Source organism: Peromyscus eremicus, chromosome 6 (assembly GCF_949786415.1).
Source record: "Peromyscus eremicus chromosome 6, PerEre_H2_v1, whole genome shotgun sequence".
Taxonomy (NCBI): Eukaryota; Metazoa; Chordata; class Mammalia; order Rodentia; family Cricetidae; genus Peromyscus; species Peromyscus eremicus.
Window position 1 is genome coordinate 72052268 of NC_081421.1, and position 22277 is coordinate 72074544.

Genomic DNA, 22277 nt, shown 5'->3' on the forward strand with positions numbered 1-22277 from the left:
ATGTCTCCAGTGGATCCCAGCAACCCTGAGTATTGGGATGTAGTTGAAGCATAAGAAAAAGACTGTAAAATGTCCTTTATGAATATGATAGGAGTCATTAAAGAGGAAATGAATAAATCCCTTAAAGAAATCTATGAAAACAAACAGTGAACGAAGTGAGCAAAACAGTTCAAGACCTGCAAATGGAAATAGAATCAACTTTTTAAAGAAAAAAAGAAGAAAACAAAAACCCAAACTGAAAGAAATATGGAAAGGAAAAATTTAGTAACACAAACAGGAACCTCAGAGGCATGCCCCACTAACAGAATAGAAGAGATGGAAGAGAGAATTTCAGAATTGAAGACAATATAGAATAACTTGATATCTTGGTCAAAGAAAATGTTAAATCTAAAAATGTCCTGACACAAAATACTGAGGACACTCGGAACACTAAAGAAAGAATAAATCTAAGAATAATAGGAATAGATGAAGGAGAAGAATCCAGGTCAAAGACACACAAAATATTTTCAACAAAATCATAGAAGTTTCATAACCTAAAGAATGAGACTGCTTTCAAAACACAAGAAACATATAGAACACCAAATAGACTGGACCAGAGAAGAAAGTGCCATGACACATAGTAATCAAAACACCAAACACACAGACCAAATGAGGAATATTAAAAGCTGCAAGGGGAAAAGAGCAAGTAACATATAAAACCATACTTATCAGAATGACACCTGACTTCTCAATGGGACCCTAAAAGCCAGATGAGCCCAGAGAGATGTACATCAGACTGTAAGAGACCATAGATGCCAGCCCATACTATCATACCCAGTGAAATTTTCAATCACCATAGATGAATAAAACAAGATATTCCATGATAAACCCATATTTAATCAACATCTGCTACAAAGCCATCCCTGTAGAATGGGCTGGAAGGAAAACTCCAACCCAAACAGTATGAGTATACCCATGAAAACACAAGGAATAAATAATCCCAGACCTGTACATCAAAAGACGGGAACCACATATGCTCCACCAGCACCACCACCAACAACAAAATAACAGGAAGCAACAAACACTGCTCATTGATATCTCACAATCAAGACATACAGACTAACAGAATGGATGTGAAAACAGGATCCATTCTTCTGCTGATCAAGAACCACACTTCAACATCCAGAATAGGCATTACTTCAGGATAAAAGCATTGACATAATATTCCAAGAAAAGGGAACTAAGCTGATGTAGCCATGTTAATAGCTGACAAAATAGACTTGAAACAAAAACTAATCAGAAGATATAAGGAAGAACACTACATACTCATCAAAAGAAAATATACCAAGAGGATATTGCCATTGTTAACATCTAAGCACACGGGCAACAAAGTTCAAAAGAAAAACTACTACAGCTTAAATCATGTATTGACCCTCACACACTATTAGGGAGAGACTTCAATATGGCTAACAGACAAATCATCCAGACCAAAATTAAACAGAGAAATGCTCATTCAACGGATATTATAAAACAAGTAGACCTAATAGATATTTACAGAACATTTAATCCAAACACAAAAGAGTGTACCTTCTCAGCACCTCATAGAACTTCCTCCAAAATTGAGCACACACTCTGTCAAAAAGTCTCAACAGATACAGAAAGTTTTTTGATGTAGCACCCTGCATCTTCTCTGACCCCCACAGAGTAAAACTGGATCCCAACAACAACAGAAGCTTAGAAAGTCATGGAAACTGAACAACTCTTTACTGAATGAAAAAAATGGTTCAAGATAGAAATTAAGAAAGAAATTAAAAACTTTTTAGAATTCAATGAAATGAAACACAACATACCCAAACGTAAGGGACACACTAAAACTATTCTAAGAAGTAAGTTCACAGCATTACCTGCCTACATCAAAAAAAAAAAAAAAAAAAGAGATCTCATACTACTAACTTTATAGCACACCTGAAAGCTCTAGAACAAAAAGAAGAAATACACCTAAAAGGAGTAGACAGTAAGAAATAAACTCGGTGCTGAAATAAATAAAAGAGAAACAGAAAAACAAGAATCAATGAAACAAAGACTTGGTACTTTGAAAAAAGCAATAAGATAAATAAAACTTTATACAAATTAACTATAAGGTAGAGAGAGAATATCTAAATTAGTAAAATTATAGCTGAAAAGTGGACATGAAAACAGACAGTAAGGAACTCCTGAGAACTGTGGTAATACGTTAAAAACCTGCACTCCAACAAATCGAAAATAAAAAAAAAAGATAATTTTCTCAGTACACACCACTTACCAAAGTTAATTCAAGATCGGATAAGAAAATAAAACAGACCTATAACCCCTGGTGAAATAGAAGTTGTCATTAAAAGTCCCCTAACCACAAAAGAGCCCAGGACCAGATGGTTTTAACACAGAATCCTACCAGACTTTCAAAGAAATGTTAATGCCAATGCTTCTCAAATTATTCTACAAAATAGAAACAGAAAGAACAGTACCCAATTTGTTTTACAAGGCTATAGCTACTTTGATACCCAAGCAACCTAAATACCTGCAAAAAATAGTTACAGTACAGTTTCCTTTATGAGTAAAATACTTGCAAACTGAATCCAAGAGCATATCAAAAAGATCATCCACCATGATCGAGCAGGCTTCATCTCAGAGATACATGGATGGTTTAACATATGTAAGTCAATAAATGTAATCCACCACATAAACTGAAAGCCAAACACCACAGGATCATCCCATTAGATGTAGAAAACTCCTTTGACAGAACCCAGCAGCCCTTCATGATAAAAGTCCTAGAGAGATCAGGAATACAAAGAACATACATAACTCAACATAATGAGGGCAATATACAGCAAACAAATAGCCAACATCAACTTAAATGAAGACAAACTCAAAGCATTTCCACTAACATTAGGAACAAGACAAGGTTGTCCACTCTCTCCATACCTATCCAATACAGTACTTGAAGTCTTGGCTAGAGCAATAACACAACTGATGAAGATGAAGGAAATACATCTTGAAAAGCAAGAAGTCAAAATATCTTTATTTGGAAAAGAAGAAGTCAAAATATCTTTATTTGCAGATAATATGATAGTCTTAAATGATCATAAAAATTCCACTAGATTACCTCTACAGCTGACAAACACCTTCAGCAAAGTAGCAGGATACCAAGTTAACTCACATAAATCAAGAGCCCTCCTACATACAAATGACAAATAGACTGAGAAAGAAATCAGGAAACAACACCCTTCACAATAAACTCAGATCATTTACAATGCCTTGGGGTAACTCTAACCAAACAAGTGAAAGTCTTTTTTTATAAAATCAGGTCCTTTGCAAATACATTATAGCTTCCAGTAGAGTTTTTTTATGGGTTTGCTGAGTGTGCAAACCAATGAGTTTTTCTGTCTTGTGCCTTCTCTTGGCCTCTTTTCATTTTTTGTTTGTCTGTTAGATTTGATGTGTTAGTTTTTGTTTTATCTTATTATATTTGATTTTATATTATTATTATCTTTTAGAAGCCTTGTTGCTTTCTAATGAGGGACAGAAGGGGTGGATCCAGATGGGAGGGGAGGTGGGAGGAGCCCAGAGGAATAAAAGGATGGGAAATCATAATCAGGATATATTATGTGAGAAAAAAAATCTATTTTCAACAAAAGGAAACAAAGGTATTAAAAAAGAGTTATGGAAACTGAAATGTTCACCCAGACTGCATACAAGCAAGCTGTGTCACCTGTACCTACATGTTTGATGGAAGAAGTACATGTCAGCTTGGAGCATACTATATTATGAGGTACTGTCAAACCAAGGTACTGATAGAATCTCAAGGGAAGCTTTAGTAGGGAAGGTGAGAATGGGTGGAAAGAAGATAAAAGTTCAGTCATCCTTTAATGGGCTTCTTGTATAATGGTTGCCTTTCTTGAACTTAACTTTATTATAAAAAGGACCATGTCTCTAATTGGAGAATATCCACCTATCTAGTTCTAGAACCTTATTGAGTCCCAAGAAATGTCTACACAACTTTCGGATAATATGAAGTAGGCATTCAAAGTGTGAACAAACACAACGTATGTGTTCTCTGTGTTTAGAGTAAATGCTGTTGTGCTTATAGAGAAAGGTTCTGCAAAAATAGCACCATGAGGGACATACACTGGACTCTGTATGGACCTTAACAACCAGAAAGGCTATGAGCCCCTTCCATGCAGATATGTCCATACTTGGGAAACTACAACCAAACTTGGTCACCTACAAAGTTTATGGTCACCCTATAATGGAGTCAAATTAAATTCTCAGCTTTCTCTTAGCTGCATTAATATATCTCCTTGGCCACATGGGCCTATGGGCTGTAGATTGGACAAGCCTTAAACAGTTGTTACCCTAAGGTGATTTGCTCACCTAGTGATGTCAATCTAAACAAACAAATCAACAAACAAATGATCAGAATCTGCTTATTCCAATAAATACTGCCATGTCTTTCAGATGAGCATATGCATGCTCTGCAGTTAACTGTGAGCTGCTCAAAGAATTGGGGCAAAGAGAAGTTTATTAAAACAATAACAAGGAATATTACAGCAAACACACTGAGTGAATAATCTTGGCCATGTTTGATTACCCTTGGTTGTACACAACATAAGCTAGTGTCATCTGAAAGGAGGAAACCTCAACTGAAGATTGCCTATATCAGATTGACATGTGGGGCATTGTCTTGATTATCAATTGATGCAGGAAGGCCCAGTCTCCTAAGATTCTGGGTAGTTGAACAGTTAGACATTCTTGGAATTAGTACATCAAACAAGAATGTAGAAGCCTTGTTCCCCTTTCTCATTCCTCAGCCTGTGCTCTGCTTCCTCCATACCCTTTGTAGTATCCCTCATAGGAAGCTTGTGGTGATATTGTGCCCCCCAATATATAGTGCACCAAAATAAACTTATCTGGGGTTAGATATCAGAACAGCCTCTAGACAGACATAGAGGCCAGAAAATGGTGACACACACACCTTTAATCCTAGCTCTCTGGAGGCAGAGATCTATTTGGATCTCTGTGAGTTCAAAGACACACTGGAAACAACCAGGCATGGTGACACGAGCCTTTAATCACAGGAAGTGATGGCAGAAATCAGAAAGGTATAAAAGGCACGAGGACTTGGAACTAGAGTTCTTTTTATTCTTTTAAGCTTTTAGCTTTCATCAACAGTTCAGCTGAGATACATTAGGATGAGGACTCAGAGGCTTCTAGTTCCAGGAAACAGGATCAGCTGAGAAGTTGGGGAGGTGAGGTTAGCTGTGGCTTGTTCTGCTTCTCTGATCTTTCAGCGTTCACCCCAATACCTGGCTACAGATTTGTTTTATTTATAAGATCTTTTAAGATTTGTGCTACAGAAGCTAATGGATGTAAGCTTTGGTCCCTGAAGTCCAAGAGGAGCTACAGGAACTAACCATATGCAGTGAGGGGTTGTAGGACCCCAGTGTGTGCACGCTTTCTCAGAAGCACAGGTAAGACAGTCCGAGGCTTGGAAGTGGCATCTCATGTGAGAGGGACAACCTTGGGGCACAGCCTGACATGTGAGGTCTGACAGTGTCTCAGTCTCAGAGCTGACCTGACTTAGAGGTTGCACATCTGGTGTCTGCTGCAGAACTGATCTTTTGCTTACTTTTTGAAGAAAACCCAGATATTTTGGAATCATGGAAGTGATGTTATGAGAGAAATGTTCAAGAACCACCTTGAGGACATAGTTTTCTATGTCATCATAGTAGGAACTCCATGACTCTGTACCCATTGCAACTCTCTTTCTATTCCTCCCCAGGGTGACATTACATCACACCTGTGACAACAGAGATTTGCTTCCTGTGTTGACCATGGCTGTGTGGAGCTGCCTGGTGACAGGAGCAGGAGGGTTTCTGGGCCAGAGGATCATCCGCTTGTTGGCTCAGGAGATAGAGCTGCAGGAGATCAGGGCCTTATTCAGGTCCTTCACTCAAAAAACACAGGGAGGAATTATCCAGTAAGTGACCAGGAGGCTGGTGAATACGGACTGGGTATGGGGAGGGCTTTCTTGTCACCAAGTAAGAAACAGGTGGATCTGTGAAGAGCCTCAGCAGAAATAATCACAGTTGAGAAAGCATAAAAGTCATGGCATAGTTGGAAAAAGTGGATTCTGGATGAACCAGAACTAGAGAACATGGCCATGGGCAGGCCCTGGGCCTTCATGCTGCTCTCCTATTTAGACATTGCAGATCACTTTTCTCCTTGCTGGAAGCTTTTGTGTCATAAATGGTCTGGACATGGCAATATTGGGCAACACTAGCAAAAGATTACTAAACTAGAGACCTGAGCAGTGAGAACCTGCCTCCTTTGAAAATTTCCACTCAGCTTTGTAGTTTCTTTTTATTTAAGACTAGGGGAGAGTGAAGTTCATACAGGAAGTGATTATAATGTAAAGGTAAGTTGATGAAGGAGGTAGAGAGGGGCAGAGAGGGAGAGGGGGACTAGAGAGCATATACACGAGATAGAAACAGACTGAGGGCCAGGTGGACTTCATATGTGTCATGGGGATTCCTCCAATGTCTTTCCCATCATTCTTCCTTTCTGTCCTTCATCCTCAAAGGAAGGGTCTACAGACTTTACTGAGAGGTACTTTATGTTTTTCTGCTATCTCTCCCCCACCCCTGGCCAAGTACAAGCACTGGGCTGACAGTCATTTCCCAGCTGCTCCATTCTCACATCCTTCTGTGGATGTAGCTTGTGAAGGACCCTTGCTCCTAATGTGAGGCCATTATGAATGCATCTCTTCCTCCATACTCTCCAGAGTTCATTCAGTCCCTTTGATTGGATCCCAACCACCCATTCCTTGGTTTTGTCAGATAAGGTCTGTATAAAACCTCTTATCAGACACTGTATAGTTTGATTTTGATTTTCCTTCCTTCCCAGATGAACCAATACCTGGAGCTGGTGTGATACGGTCCTATAATGGAGGAAGGTGACTGAGGCCTGTCTTAGTTACTTTTCTGTTGCTGGGATAAAACACCATGACCAAAACGGCTTGTAGAAGAAAGAGATAGTTGGGGACTTAGAGTTTTCAGAGAGTTAGAGCTGATGACTGTCACGGCAGGGAGCAGGGCAGGCAGCAGGCAGCAGGCAGTGTAGCAATAGCTGAGAGCGCATATGTTGACCCACAAGGCAAGACAGAGAACTAACTGAGAATGATGCAAGTCTTCTGAATCCTCAAAGGCCATGCCCAGGGACACACTGCCTACAAAAAGGCAACACCGCCAACCTTTCCACCAACTGGGGACCAAGTATTCCATGATAGGAACCTATGGGAGCCATTCTCATTCAAACCACCACATCTCAGTGTCCAAACACCTTAAGACAAAGGTTTGGAAAGAGTAGTTCTTGGGCTACATGTACCTGGAATCCATCTTCACATTAAATTTTATCTATTTTGTTGGAACTATTACGATCTTGAGATACTGGGCCAGTATTGTTGTGTTAAAGTAATAGTCTTCGGAGTTTTAACAAGCAATAGTTGCAAGGGTCTTGTTCAGTTGGAACTTCCAACTTGTCCTTGCATCATCTGAGAAGCCCCATTCCTGTCTCTCTCTCCAAACTCTGCCCATTTAGAGAGTCTTAAAACAAACAAACACAAAGTGTGATGTGGGTACATTTCAGTGGGCCCTGCCAAGATATGCCACTAAGAGGAAAATATAAGCAGTCTGGCAAAGGATATCTCCTGACCTAAGTTCTGTTCAGGCCAACAGAGACAGATGTAGGAATGTATATCTAACCTCCTTACTTTAATACCTCATTAAGTTAGCATTGTTTTACATCTATCTTCTATAAACCTTATTCTCAGGATAGAAGAGGAATTATCATACAAAAATACATCCTAATCCAAAATATCTTGGACACCTGTTGTTGCCTCCTTGGTAGGCCCACTCCATGTGGTCACCTTTAGTTAAGATGGCAATGAAGTCTCATGACCCCGCTCTTCTCCATCCCTAGCAAAGATGGCTGCCAGCCTCCTGACTACACTTTGTTTAGTTTAGATGGTGGAGAACCGTGTGTTGTTTCCCAGAACAGCTCCAATTTAGAGTTACAAGTTTTAAGTTAATTTTTGTTACAGATTTTTAACCATGCTAGACTTCCTCAGCTGTTTTTTTTTTATATAAAGTAGAATAGCATAAAACAACTTCAATATTATTTATAACAAAATGACATATGAATCTTGGTTATTATACTATATTCAGTAGCCAGAAATCCCAGAGGCAAATTCTGAGCCCAGGCAATAGTTGCAACAGTAACAGCTGAGATATCACCAAGACACACAGAACATAGTAAACTCACACAGGTGTTTACCCAGACCCAATTCCCTTGGCTGTATTTTTGTAAATAAAGTTCAGTAGTTTTAAAAGGAAAACACACACACACACACTGAGAGAGAGAGAGAGAAACCTAGTAAGAACCAAACAAATTCCATTTGCATAATAGTTTTGAGGCAGAACAGAATTTTTAATACAATTCCATTTTTTCCCTAAAGGAATTAGAAAAAAAAAGCTAATTTGTGTATTGTTTTAAGCATGTGGTAATATTATATTATAAGAACAGTGATAACAAAACATACATTCAAACGCGTCAGATCTCTGGAGATATTATGTAATCTTGGGACATATATAAATGCATATTTGAAAATATAGTTCTAACATATAGGTCCCTTGGAATTCCATGACCTCCTGAAATCCCAAAGCCAATAGTAAATTAAAAACATTATATTTTTAGTTTGTAAAATACATAAAATGTTAAAGGATTTGGTAAAAATTACAAAACAACAAAAAAATCACCAAAACAATTGAGGGCACAGGAGATGTCAGAATCTAGATGGCCCACCTTTACCAAAGAAGTAGGGGAGGGGCCACAGTTCTCTATTAAGATCAGATGCAAGAAACCTCTCTGGTTTTGCTCTTCCCTGTATTGTTTATTGAGCCCTATGCTTTTTGTTTATTGGGAAAACTCCCCAATATGAACATGGAGAATCAAAGGTTATACAGGTGGTAATACTCTTTGATATCTGTTCATAGTCTACAAGAGTCAATACCAGTTGATCTCATGTGCATCTGTCCCAGAAGTTTCAGGGGGCTCTTTGAGCAACAATGATAATAGGGTAACAGTTTATGGGAGGCAAGAAATTAGTTCAATACCTCTAAATAGTTGGTGTTGGTTTCAGTTTCTGGAGTCTAACACTGACTAGTTTAATTTTGGTGTATTTAAACACAGCACAATTTAGCAAATATTTTCCTGGTGATAACTAACTCAATCCCATGTGCACAATAAAGCATACATACATAAACCTTAAGGAACAAAGTAAGCTAAATAAGTATCAGAAATGATCACATGGAAACTCTTTCATTTAGTACATGGGATGCCTTCCTTAAGATGGGTTCTATAGATCGGGAAAATCGACCTATGATATGGGTCTGGGGGAGGATCAAGTGTGATTTTCAAGCACACAGACTGTGCAAAGTTGACTAGACTAGAAAGCACATCTGCTCCCAGCCTTCTGGACAGACAGCTGGTTATGCATTCCTTCCCTTGGAGGAACAAGTCTGTGTGCTAACATTCCAGGATCCCCTAATGCTCATCTGTGGGCATGAGGACCTCTGTGCCTCCTACAAGAAGTCCTGTGCCTTTCTGAAATCCTTTTGCAGCTTTCCACACCATTCACTACTAGTCCAACTGTTTCCTTCATTCTGGGTCTTATCTCTCTTTTATAATTTGGGACCATCATTATCTTTAGAGAAACAAACAAACAAACCAAAAAAAAAAAAAAAGAAAAAAAAAAGAAAAAAAAAACTACCTCTGCCTTCTTCTGGACACATTTTCCTATTTTATATATATATCCTCATAAATCCTTATAAAACATGTCACACTTCCCTTCCATACTCAGTTGTTTCCCTTTGTTACATAAAACAAAATGCCAAAATACATAAACCTTAAATTTCTGCCTCATGTTTCACTACTTTAACTTCCTTACAAATAACCAAGACACCTTGTCTCCAAATAAGCAAACAAAGAAATAAATAACCTAGAGAATCTTAGTAATGATTACTATTGATGTGAGGTCACACCATGAGTAAAAACAACTTGGGGAGGAAAGTATTTGTTTGGCTTATGCTTCCATATCACTCTTTATTACCCAAAGGAAATCAGGACAGGGACTTACAGAGCAAAAACGTGGAGGCAGGAGGTGATGCAGGGGCCACGAAAGAGTGGGGTTCACTGGTTTGCTCTCGGGGCTTGCTCATCCTGCTTTCTTATACAACATAGAGATGGCACCACCCACAATGGGCTGTACCCTCCCACATGAATCACTAATGATGAAAATGCCCTACAGGCTTGCCTACAGCCTCATCATGTGGAGGCATTTTTCTCAACTGAATCTCCCTCCTCTCAGTAAGAGGAGAGAATCCTGGTGTCCTATTATGTCAGAGACATCTTAATGGTGGAAATTCTTTATTTCTCCACCCCCATGAGATCTCAAAACAAACAAAATTTGTCTTCTGACTCTATAGACAAGGAGACAACACAGATGTTTGAGAAGATGACAGGGGGCAGCCATCTCAGAGAAGGGTCAGACAGGGGCCAGCAAGCCCTGCGAAACCCACAAGAAGTTGAAGCTGGGGGCAGGAGGCCCTAGGAAATTAATCAGATGATGTGCTGCCCCTAGACCCAGACAATTAAGAGCTACATAAAAAACGAGTTCCAGACATTTCCACCATAACACAAAGGATATGACAGATTATATATCATAGCTGTCAGAGGGAGCAAGTTTCCTGCAGGTAAGAAATGGAATGTCTAATTGTCAGAGAAAATGGGTCTGCAAATGATATAGACGCATGACATAAACTGCTGGAGAATATGGCAATTTCCTTGCTGCTGCAACTCTCCAATCTGTTCAAATGAAGCATCTCCAACCTGGAGTAGGCACCAATCCTGAGCTTGTGACTCTACAGAGTTGGAATTCCCCTATATCCCCGACCCTAACCACTATAAAAATCCTATCCTGTAGCTGCTTAAGGTCAGTGTCACTCCACTGCTGAGTAGATGGAAAAAGGACCTGGGTTTGAACTCATGAATTAAAAAGACTCTTTGCTTTTGCATTCAGATTGGTCTTATGGTGGTCTTTGGGGACATTGGACTTTGGGTGCAACAATGTTTATTGACTGCCTCAAGATCCTGCAGCTAAAGAAGACAAAGTAGGGTAGGGGTCCATGAGGTCTGGTGGTAGCCTCTGTCCTTTTAAAGGCTGGATTGTGGTAGCTTCTCCTACTGCAGCTCACACCACAGCATCAGCTCTATGATGTGGCAGTGAAGAACAACTGCCAAGTCTATGGTGTCTTGGACAAGGTGAAAAATTTGGCTCTACCACAAAGCACTCAAGATGTCACCTCCTGGTATCTCAGGACCCCCCAAAGAATTAATGTGTGAGTCTACTTGGTCCTGCATTTGGGCTCCTCCTGCCCTGTCACAGCAACTCTTTTGACCCTGTCTATCTTAAGTCAGCCACCCAAGAAGAGTGGAGGAGAAATCACACAGAAAAAAACTCACATCCTAGTACCTGCCTCCTTCCCATAAGGCTTTTCCCCATCAACCTCTACTTCAAGACCTTCCTGGAGTTTCCTGAGTGGGGAGAGGAGGGCTACAGTAGACATATTCAGGAGAGGTTGTAATCTGTCCCAAGAAGGATTTCTCCAGCTCTGGATTTCTACTTCTGCCTCTATCAAAGTATTCTTTGGTGTTCATTGCATATTTAGTTGACCTGATTGTCTCAAAAGAGTTGAATCCAAATGAGTGTTGCTCATAGAGTGCATAGAGAAGTGGGCATGGATTGAATGGAGGCAGGGGGACAATAGAGCCTTCACTAGAAAGATGTATGCTATTTTCTAGCTCAGTCAGTAGAGCATGAGACTCATAATCAGGGTCATGGGTTTGTGCCCCACGTTGGGCACCAGATATTGGTGAAATTATTATGGCCACTCCATGTAGTTAAAGGGGAGTTTTATTTTGTGGGGTAACTTACAAGTGAAGGGATAGTTTACAGGGTCTGGGAAAGGTATAGCACAGTCCGGCAGTGTTCTCTGCTTGGTCTACCTCCAGCGTCCAGGGTCCAGGAACCAAGAGATCCTGCACATCTGGATCTCAGGTCTTCAGTGTTTTCTCTCAGCCCTGCCTTATAGGCATGACCATTACCAAAGCCTCAATGGGGGTTGGAACTTCTAGGTCAAAGCTGGAATGGCTACCCACTACAGCCAACCTATACCAAGGACACTAGAATCCTAATTTCATGAGAAAGCTGGGAAAGGAGATAGCAAACTGAGAAAGTCATGTGTAAATTATGAACCTCGAGCCAGTGTGGGGTATAGATACTGGCTGCATGTGCCACACCATCAATTTTGTGAACTAATTTGGGTGATATTGTGATTGCTAGCTAGTATCATCCTATAAATTTGAGAGGAACCTGAAGCTATCCATTGCCCCTGGATATACTATGGTCCCTTGGAGGTGGCCTCACTTACAATGTGTCTATCCAATAAGAAATGCTCCCCTAAACCCATCATAGGAGCCCATTCTGAGTTCTCTCACTGGGGCTCCAGTTTCCTCTCTGTAATTGAGCTCACTCTTCATTTGTGTTCAGCCCAGACTCAGAAAGTATCAAGACCTGTCAGGGGCAGAGCTCAGTTTTCCATCTTCATGTCTCCCTCTTCTGGGTCCTCCTCACTGGAACTCTGGAGGACACAATCTGATTAACCTGTTACTTGCCCAGGTTACTCTTATGTATTCATGCCTGTCCATTTGCAACCTGAGAGCACTGTTACAGCTTCTCAGGGCAGGACTCTGCCTGTTTCTCCTTCAGTCTGAATCCTCAAGTGATTCCCCATTCTCTATCAATTAAATCCTAGTTCTCCCTTTTTACATTTGACTATCAACACCTCTTTGGTTGCTTTAATCACTGTATGAATTCCCATAATTCTGTTTTTATGTACAAAGCACAAATCACATCTCACAGCTCAGATTCATTTTCTACAAAGGGAGAGGTGGACACAGATGCTTCCTCCTTCCCCAGAGATGATACATTCTGACTGTTGAGCATTTATTGTTCCTTCAGTAGAAAGGCCTCCTTCCCAGGATCTCCTCACTCTGGCTGCCCTTGAAGGCCTAGGTCACTGATACTGTGTCAGGAAACATCCATCCTGTGCTGAAAGCTTCCCAGTGACCTGCTTTGTGTTCCTCAGAGCTGCAGACGAAAGCCAAGGTGACAATGCTGAAGGGAGACATTCTGGATGCCCAGTGCCTGAGGAGAGCTTGTGAGGGTGTCTCTGTTGTCATCCACACCGCTGCCAGCCTTGATTTCTTCGGTGCTGTTCCTAGACAGACCACCGTGGATATCAACCTGAAAGGTAAAGTGTCTCAGGAGGATATGGAGAGAGTGGGAAAATTAGAATGGTCAAATAGCATGAGGACAGGAAGAGAAGTGCCAGCCACGGAACACCTGCTGTGCTCTGGGTCTGTCAGATGCCTCTGCTTGCCAGCCCAGCTAGCAGAACTCAGGGCTGTTGTCCTTGATGTTTAGAAGAAGAGGTTGGGTTGAGAGAGGAGGGAACAGACGCCCCACAGGTAGTCAGAGGAGAGAAAACACAAAGCCACACCCAGGACACTTCAACAGCCAGGAAGTTCTCCTGCTCCTCCATGCCAAAGTGAGTGGACTCTATCTCCAAATGCCTAATGTCCATTCACTCACTGCTGTGAATGCCCACAAAGGGTTCCTAGTGAGATCTGTGCTTGCTTCACCCAGCAGGTCTGCATTAGAAGATTGCTTGACCACGTGCATGGTTACCAGGTGATTGAAAAAGGTCTGCACTTGGCTGAGCTAAGGGGAGGTCTTTTGCTCCACCCCTTGGCATTCCTATACTTAGCCCTTTAGAAGAGACAGGAAGGGGCGGTGGATAATGATGCAGGCCCTCCTGAGGTTATCCTGTGTTTCTGTTTCAATCCCCTCTATCCTTCTATCTAGTATCTTTTATCCCTCACTCCTCAAGAGTACCCTGTCATAAAATGTGGGAGCCAGTCTCTCAGCTGGGCTCCCACAAATGGTGCCAGGAACAGGGATGGGGACTTGGCAAAAGGAGAGTGGAGGTGTCTCAGGTGTAATTCCTTATTGCATGCCCAATAAGGAATTAAAAACAAAGGTGACAGTATTTTATTCTCGAGACCGAAAATTAGGTGGCCAAAGCTAAAAGTAAGTGAGGCTGCAGTGTTTATTTCTCTCTATCTAGATTACTTTATTTTTTTTCTCTCTCTTAATTTCTATCTATAAAAATTAAGGAAAAAATATAAGGTAGAATGTAGGAATATTGTATAGAAAAATCTTAGGATAAGATAAGCAACAAAATAGAGGAACTATCTCCTTGATTTTTCCAACTATGGGACTATGAATGCAAACTTCTGGGAAAGAATCAGAGGAAAAAAATCTATCAAAGATGAGAAAAACAGGCAGACAAAGATTCCTGTGGAAGATTTGGCTTGTGAACAGTTTAGATTTAAGTCCTGAGTGGCAGAGGAAAGAATTTTCCCTGAGGCAGTGCAGATGAAATAAAACTCTTCACTCCACTGACATTGTTACTGTATGATAAATTCACCATCAGAATTAGTTTCCTTGGCCGTGAAGCCAAGTTTAGGGAACAGAAGCCTTGGGGAAAATTTAGTAATCTTTCTCTCAAAAACTGAAAGCTTTCTTGGGAAAAACTTAGTAATCACTCTCCAAAAACTGGAAGCTCTTCAGGTCTTTCCTTCTCAGATTTTTTTCTCTTTCTATAATGGCAAAAATTAAATAATCTGGAATTAAAATCTATCAGTATGGGAAAATCACTTGTAATTGCTCAAGAAAAAACAAACAACCTCTTGGAACAGGGCAAATCCTCTCTGCTAGTCCTGTCTCCCCTTCCAGTGGATATTAGACAAACAGCAGGTACTTTAGACCCTCGCCAAAATCTTCTGTGGCTAGAGCCACAGATTCTTGGGAGAGAGCATGCAGAGATTCTTGGGAGAGAGCATAGATATGGCTCTTGGGAGAGCCATAGATTCTTGGGAGAGAGCATGCAGAGATCCGAGTGGGTCAGCTTCCCCACTGAAGGATGGAGCCACAGCAAAGGCAGAGCAGGACCCGGGGAAAAAGCTGCTGGCATCAAAAAGCAGGGTCTAAGTTCTCAGCAGCTATAAAGGCAGCATGGGAAGAGCTAAGGCAAAATTTGCATACAAACAAGGCCAGTGGGAGCAGGAGAGTGGCCTGCTGGACTACCAGCCCCAAGTCAGTAGGTAAGGTTGTGCAGCACCCAAGGCTGAGAAAAGATTATCTCTGGAAAAGCTTTCCTTTCTTTCTCTATCAGCGGAAAAATCTTCCTTAAAAAACAAAAACAAAAACAAAACTCTCTTTTCAAGTACTCTCTTTACTTTTTCACTGACCCAGTAAAACAGGGGTGGGGGTAAGGGCGAGGAAGGTGCAGGGGGGGCAGGGGGCGACGGGGAGGGGGCAAAGGGTTACCAAAATGCCTGTCTGAGTGTGCACATGTGTACAGGTGTGTACCACTCTGGGGACAATGTTAGGTGAAGGAAGTACACCTGTCAATGCCAGCAGCTCAGGGAGAACAGAAACCTCTTGTGTCAAAAAGTTCTCCTGATCTTGACTTTCAGTATGAACACAAACATGTAAATGGAAACCGGACTGTGGAGGACCAGAAAGGCAGCATGGGAAACGAAGTTCATTTGTAACAGGATGAAGATACATAAAATAGCAGCTTGGGAGATGTAGTCCATAACGTGGTTTGTAACAGTGTGACAATATAGAGAAAGGCAGTTTGGGAAATGAAGTCTGTAAAAGAGATACTGGTACTGCACTGCCCCAAAACTCTGTTTTTTCAGTGTTTTTCCAGCACAAAATGCTATTTTTCCACAAGCTTTGTTAGCTTGCCTCTCAAGAACTAGAAACAGGTGAACAGTTGCCTGTCAGGAAGCAATTAAAGTGCTGATACTGTTTGTCAACAAGTCACTTTGAAACCCTTTAGAAAACTAGGGAAAGAGGTCCGTATACTGGGAAATTGCTTTGGGTCTGAAGAAAGAAAAAACTTGTGGGCAAATGAAAAAAATAAGAATCTTGAGTTGTGCTTGAAATGCAAGAGAGAAACATTGCATTATTGAAATGCTCATGATAATCTTAAAAAGCAGCTTTAAATAACTTAGAAAAGGGAATTTTACCCTCAGTCAATCTTACAGCCACTGATGGATTAGACTCTGATTTCAAACTGTCAGGAAAACTTTCAGAATGATATCAAAGCTGACTACTAACTCTGACCTTTATAAATGATTTGAGTACTTCCTATCTTGTTAATAGTTCTGTTAAGAAATCTCTTCTAGATGTTTGCTAATAGATTTTGATTTTGAATGTAAGTTAGATCTGTTAAGCGATTCTTCTAGGTAAGTTTGTAAAATAATTCTATAGCGTTTCCTTTTGAGTTAAGCATGTAAAAATGTAAATATTGATTGGGAGAAGTGTATTTATTGAATATGAAAAGTATAAATATTGAATGTAAAAAATATAAATGTTGAATGTAGGAAGTATAAATGTTCAATGTAAGTTTGTAAAAAGTGTGTAGTGATGTTCATACTAGAATTGTTTTTATTACACTTTTGCCTTCAGATATATTTGAACACTTTTTATAATAGCTCAAAATATAATTTTTTTCAATTTTTATTTTGCAATACAATTCAGTTCTACATATCAGCCACGGATTCCCTTGTTCTCCCCCCTCCCGCCCCCCTCACCTTCCCCCCAGCCCGCCCCCCATTCCCATCTCCTCCAGGGCAAAGCCTTCCCCTAGACTGAGATCAACCTGGTAGACTCAGTCCAGGTAGGTCCAGTCCTCTCCTCCCAGGTGGAACCAAGCAATCCTGCATAGGCCCCAGGTTTCAAACAGCCAACTCATACAATGAGCACAGGACCCGGTCCCACTGCCTGGATGCCTCCCAAACAGATCAAGCCAATCAACTGTCTCACCCATTCTGAGGGCCTGATCCAGTTGGTGACCCCTCAGCCATTGGTTCATAGTTCATGCGTTTCCATTCATTTGGCTATTTGTGCTTTATCCAACCTTGGTCTCAACAATTCTCGCTCATATAAACCCTCCTCATTCTCGCTAATTGGACTCCCAGAGCTCCACCCGGGGCCTAGCCATGGATCTCTGCATCTAGATTCCTCAGTAGTTGGATGGGGTTTCTAGCACGACAATTAGGGTGTTTGGCCATCCCATCACCAGAGTAGGTCAGTTTGGGCTGTCTCTTGACCATTGCCAGCAGTCTGTTGTGGGTGTATCTTTGTGGATTTCTGTGGTCCTCTCTAGCACTTTGCTTCTTCCTATTCTCATGTGGTCTTCATTTACCATGGTCTCCTATTCCTTATTCTTCCTCTCTGTTGTTGATCCAGCTGGGATCTCCCACTTCCCCAAGCTCTCTTTCCCTTGACCCTCACCCTTCATTACCCCCACTCATGTCCAGGCTGTTCATGTAGATCTCTTCCATTTCTCCGTCATAAGGAGATTAAGGGGATACAAATTGGAAAGGAAGAAGTCAAGCTTTCCCTATTTGCAGATGACATGATAGTATACTTGAGCGACCCCAAAGATTCCATCAAAATATAATTTTATGGTCTCAGTGGCCCCTAGAAAACTTAAGCAAAAGGTATCATAATTAGAGGAGCTTTCCTGCCTTCATCCTAGAAGTTTCCACTCCTTCCATTTTTGTTTAGAAAGGAGTAGGTCTCCCACAATCGAGTTAGTTTGTAAGTGTCTTTATAATTGGTATGGGTTTTGTTTACCTGAGTGGATACTTTGAAGTGTTTTGAAATGACTGTTTTTTCCTGGGAATCAAAATGGTCTCATGAAAATTTTATTGAACATCTATTAGGAAAGAGTATTGATTTAGAAAAGAGGCTTGGTGCAGCTAAGACTGCTGTAATCACCTTAGACCTATTCCAAAAGGGATATCCCATTTTTATTATACTCTACTCCTTTCCTGGGAGGTAGGGCAGCTATGGAGATCTCTGGGGATGTTTGCAAGATGTTAGTAGGGACCTGGGCCAGAGTTAAGTTAGGCTCTGTACCCCCTCCTGCCAGGGCTGGTAACCAAAGATGGGCCACTTTCTTCTTGATAGCTTCCTAAATGTGTGTATGTAAAATTAATCAAGAACAACCCAAGACAGGCACAGTCTATCTGAGGGACCTGGGAGGCCCATTATTATATCAAGAAGGGGGAGTTGTGGAAGCTCATCAAGGTTTCCTAGTGATTTCTGAGCTTGCTTTACCCAGCAGAACTGCATTAGAGGATTGCTTGACCACATGTGTGGTGACCCGGTGACTGGAAAGGGTCTGTACTTGGCTGAGCTAGGAGGGGCTCTTTTGCTCCACCCCTTGGTACTCCTATAAATAGTCCCTTAGAAGAAACAGGAGATGAGGGGTTAATAATGATCCAGGCCAACCCAAGGCTATCCTGTGTTTCTTTCGGTTTCCATGCCCTCAGTCCTTCTATCTAATATCTCTTATCCCTCTCTCCTCAAGAGTACCCTCAGATGAAATGTGGGAACCCTTCTCCCAGCTGAGCTCCCACACACTGCCTCTCTGGACCAGACCCTGACCTTACCTCAGTAGAGAGCCATCAAAGCCTCTCCACAGAGGCTGCCAGAAAGAATGATCCAGCACTTGTTTTCTTAACAGCAAAGGTTTTCCAATTTCTACAAGGTCATCTCTACAGATCAATGTTAGTCTACTCCTGAAGACTGGCCCTAGCCAGGGTACAGAATCTCTTCTTCATATCTTCATCCTTAAATGGTTCGTGCCTCAGAAAGTAGATTTGCAATATACTTTAATAAAGGACATTACCATATAACATGATCACTCTGACTCCCCATCAAAAGTCTTTTTAGTACCACTGTTTTCCAAGGTCCTGTTTGGCATGTATCCTCCACGAATCTCCAAAGTTAGTGACTTGGGCTGCTTTTCCAAATCAACTAAATATTTGGGGATGGCCATTACCAACTCAAAGGGTCCCTATTAATTCTACCTAGCTATATTCCTCATTCCCTGCCCTGCACATTGGTGCTTAAATATACAGATTCTCAGTTCTGTATTACTCTTAACTAAATGAGAAAAAATACCAGCCTTTAATGTCTATGGTGAGTTTACACTGCATGCCCAGATGGAGTGGTGCCCATCTGTAATCCTAACACTCAGGAGGCTGAGTCAGGAAGATCATACCTAGAGCCCAGTCTGGAAAACATAGGAATAAGAATCCAGCATGAAAATAAGATAAATTAAAATAAAATAAAAGTACATAATGCCTCTATATTATACCTGAGTGGGCATGCTGTAAATTATGAACTACTTCTGAGAATATGGTAACTTGAATTTTTGGATTAAAAACAGCCCTCCTTTAATGAAATGAAATACATAAAAATAAGGAACTCTTTGCTTTTATTTGGAGGAGGAACATTTTTGAATTTGTCATTGTTGTTGTTGTTGTTGTTGTTTCAGGAATCAAACCTACACAAAAGGCAAAGTCTCAATCACTGAGCAACATCCTCCAAACAATGGGAATTTCTTTATGTCAGTTTCTAAGAAACATAAAAGAATAAATTACCAGAATAAAAATCTGGGGACATATTTTTCAGAATAAAAAAACTAGTTTTCATTTTGGTCAGCTTGATTCATAGTGGTCACCTGTAAAGAGGGAACCTCAGCTAAGAAATGGCTCCCATCAGACTGGCCAGGGGTTATATCTGTGGGTTATTTTCTGGATCAGTGATGGATATGGGAGGGCCCGGCTCACTGTGGAGTGTGTCACCCCTAGGCAGGTGGTCCTGAGTTATACAGGTAAACAAGCTGAGCACACGGGAAGCAAAGCAGTAAAGGGCATTCCTCCATGGTCTCTGCCTTTGTTCCTGGGTGACTTTCCTCAGGGACACACTGCGATGGGAACATAGAAGCCATAGAAACTGTCCCCTCCCCACATTCCTTTGGTCATGTGGTTATCACAGCAACAGAAAGCTAACTGGGACAGTGGCTCAGTGGGAGGGGCCTAGTCTACCATGTGGAAGAGCCTAGGTGTGATCCCAACACTGAAAAGAAGAATAATTATATTCAAACACAGAGAGAGAGAGAAAGACAGAGATAGAGAGATGGGGAGAGACAGAGAAAAGAGAGAGACAGCTCTATAAACTCAGAAACCTAGAAATCCCTGTTTTTCAGAATCTAAATGTCACCTCTTTTAATTTGGGGTTTATTCTGTGGCTATAGAATGGCAATTTGAGTCAAGATCAGGTAAGAATGTATTTAGATCTATAGTAGCCCTTCTATTGGGGTTGAAGTGGGATGAATCTAACTCCACAGTGGACCCTTCAGCTTCTTTCCTAACAGTAATGGTGAACTTCCCATACTCAGGTACTCAGCTCCTGTTGGATGCTTGTGTGGAAGCAAGTGTCCCAGTCTTCATCTACAGCAGCTCAGTGTCTGTGGCTGGACCAAACTCCTACAAGGAGATCATCCAGAATGGATGCGAGGAAGACAATCATGAAAGCACATTGTCTCATCCGTACCCATATAGCAAAAAGATGGCTGAGAAGGCAGTGTTGGCAGCCAATGGGAGCAGCCTGAAAGATGGTGGCACTTTGCATACTTGTTCCTTAAGACTTACATTCATCTATGGAGAAGGGAGCCAACACATTTCATATGCAGTAAATAGAGCACTCAAGAACAATGGCATACTTGACAATTTTGCCAAATTCTCTGTGATCAACCCAGTGTTTGTGACTAATGCAGCCTGGGCACACATTCTGGCAGCCAAGGGCCTACAAGACCCCAAGAAGTCACCAAATATTCAAGGTCAGTTCTTCTACATCTCAGATGAAACCCCTCACCAAAGCTTTGTTGATTTACATTATGCCCTGAGCAAGGACTGGGGCTTTCACCTTGATTCCAGTTGGAGCCTTCCTCTACCCATGCTCTACTGTCTTGCCTTCCTGTTGGAAACTGTGAGCTTCCTGCTGTGTCCAATCTACAATTACCAGCCTCCTTTTAACCGCTGCTCAGTCATACTGTCAAATAGTGTGTTCACCTTCTCCTACAAAAAAGCTCAGCGAGATCTGGGCTATGAGCCACCTGTCAGCTGGGAAGAAGCCAGGCAGAAAACTTCTCAGTGGATTGGGTCACTAGTGGAGCAGCACAAGGGAAAACTGAACACAAAGACTCAGTGATGTGACCATGGCAGGGACATGGCCCTGGAGATGTCAGATCCTCCAGAAGAGTCTAAGATACAACCCAACTCTTACACTTCCCTTTGACACACTGGCCAACTTGTCTTCAGGTCACCAAAGCCTTGCCAGGCATTGACCCAGTCCCAAACTTTTGCCCTGAACACTTGCCTAGAGACACACAGGCTGTGCCTCAGCTGCTGTGAATAAAGGCTCAGTTTCTAGTGGTGAACTGCCCAGAGCCTCCTGTAACTTAGAAATTCATCAGTATTTCCATTTCCCCACTCACAGTCCCAAAGCATTGCTTGTCTGAGAAAATTCCCATTGCTTCATGAAGCTCAAAGAAAGAACAATAAAAAGGTTTCATGTCTAGTCCAGAGAAGGTTGTTTTGGTGAGTGTTGATTCCAGCTTTCCTTTCTATAGCCAGTTAAGGCCATAGTCAGAACAGAAACAGAATGTCACTCTCACAGAAGTGGGCCCTAGCATGGACTAGATGACTGACCTGGAGTGCCTCAGTTCAGCATCACCTGATCACACACAGCATCTTGCTCATGGTCTTAGGAAATTCAAACCCACTTCCTCCCACTGATTGGTGGAGCTCACACTGTTTGTCAGTGGGTACAGCACAGCCCTGTAACACACTCTGTTCCTCCAGGGAAGAGTCTTGCCTCCCTTAGTCATCCTCCTTCTTACCCTTCTTACCAACTATACATGGGGCTCTCTAGAACCAGGACAAGCATTGAGAGCTACCAAGGAGACTGTAACACTGTTAGAAATGGCCCTGGGCATCAGAGATGATCTGAGAGTCTCCTTGTAATGAATTCCCCCAAATGTACCTCCTCCTGAGTCTATGATGTGAAAATCTGCTATCCCTACCTCTAAATGTTGCTGCCTCTCCCTCTCTTTTCCTCAGTTTCCCCATCTCTTAAGCCCACGTCC

At 41.5% G+C, this 22277-nt stretch overlaps 1 pseudogene; it reads left to right on the forward strand.

Annotated features, from left to right (window-relative positions):
* The first annotated feature begins 5849 nt into the window (after positions 1–5849).
* Positions 5850–21622, forward strand: LOC131912599 (NADPH-dependent 3-keto-steroid reductase HSD3B3-like; annotated as a pseudogene).
* Positions 21623–22277: the final 655 nt, after the last annotated feature.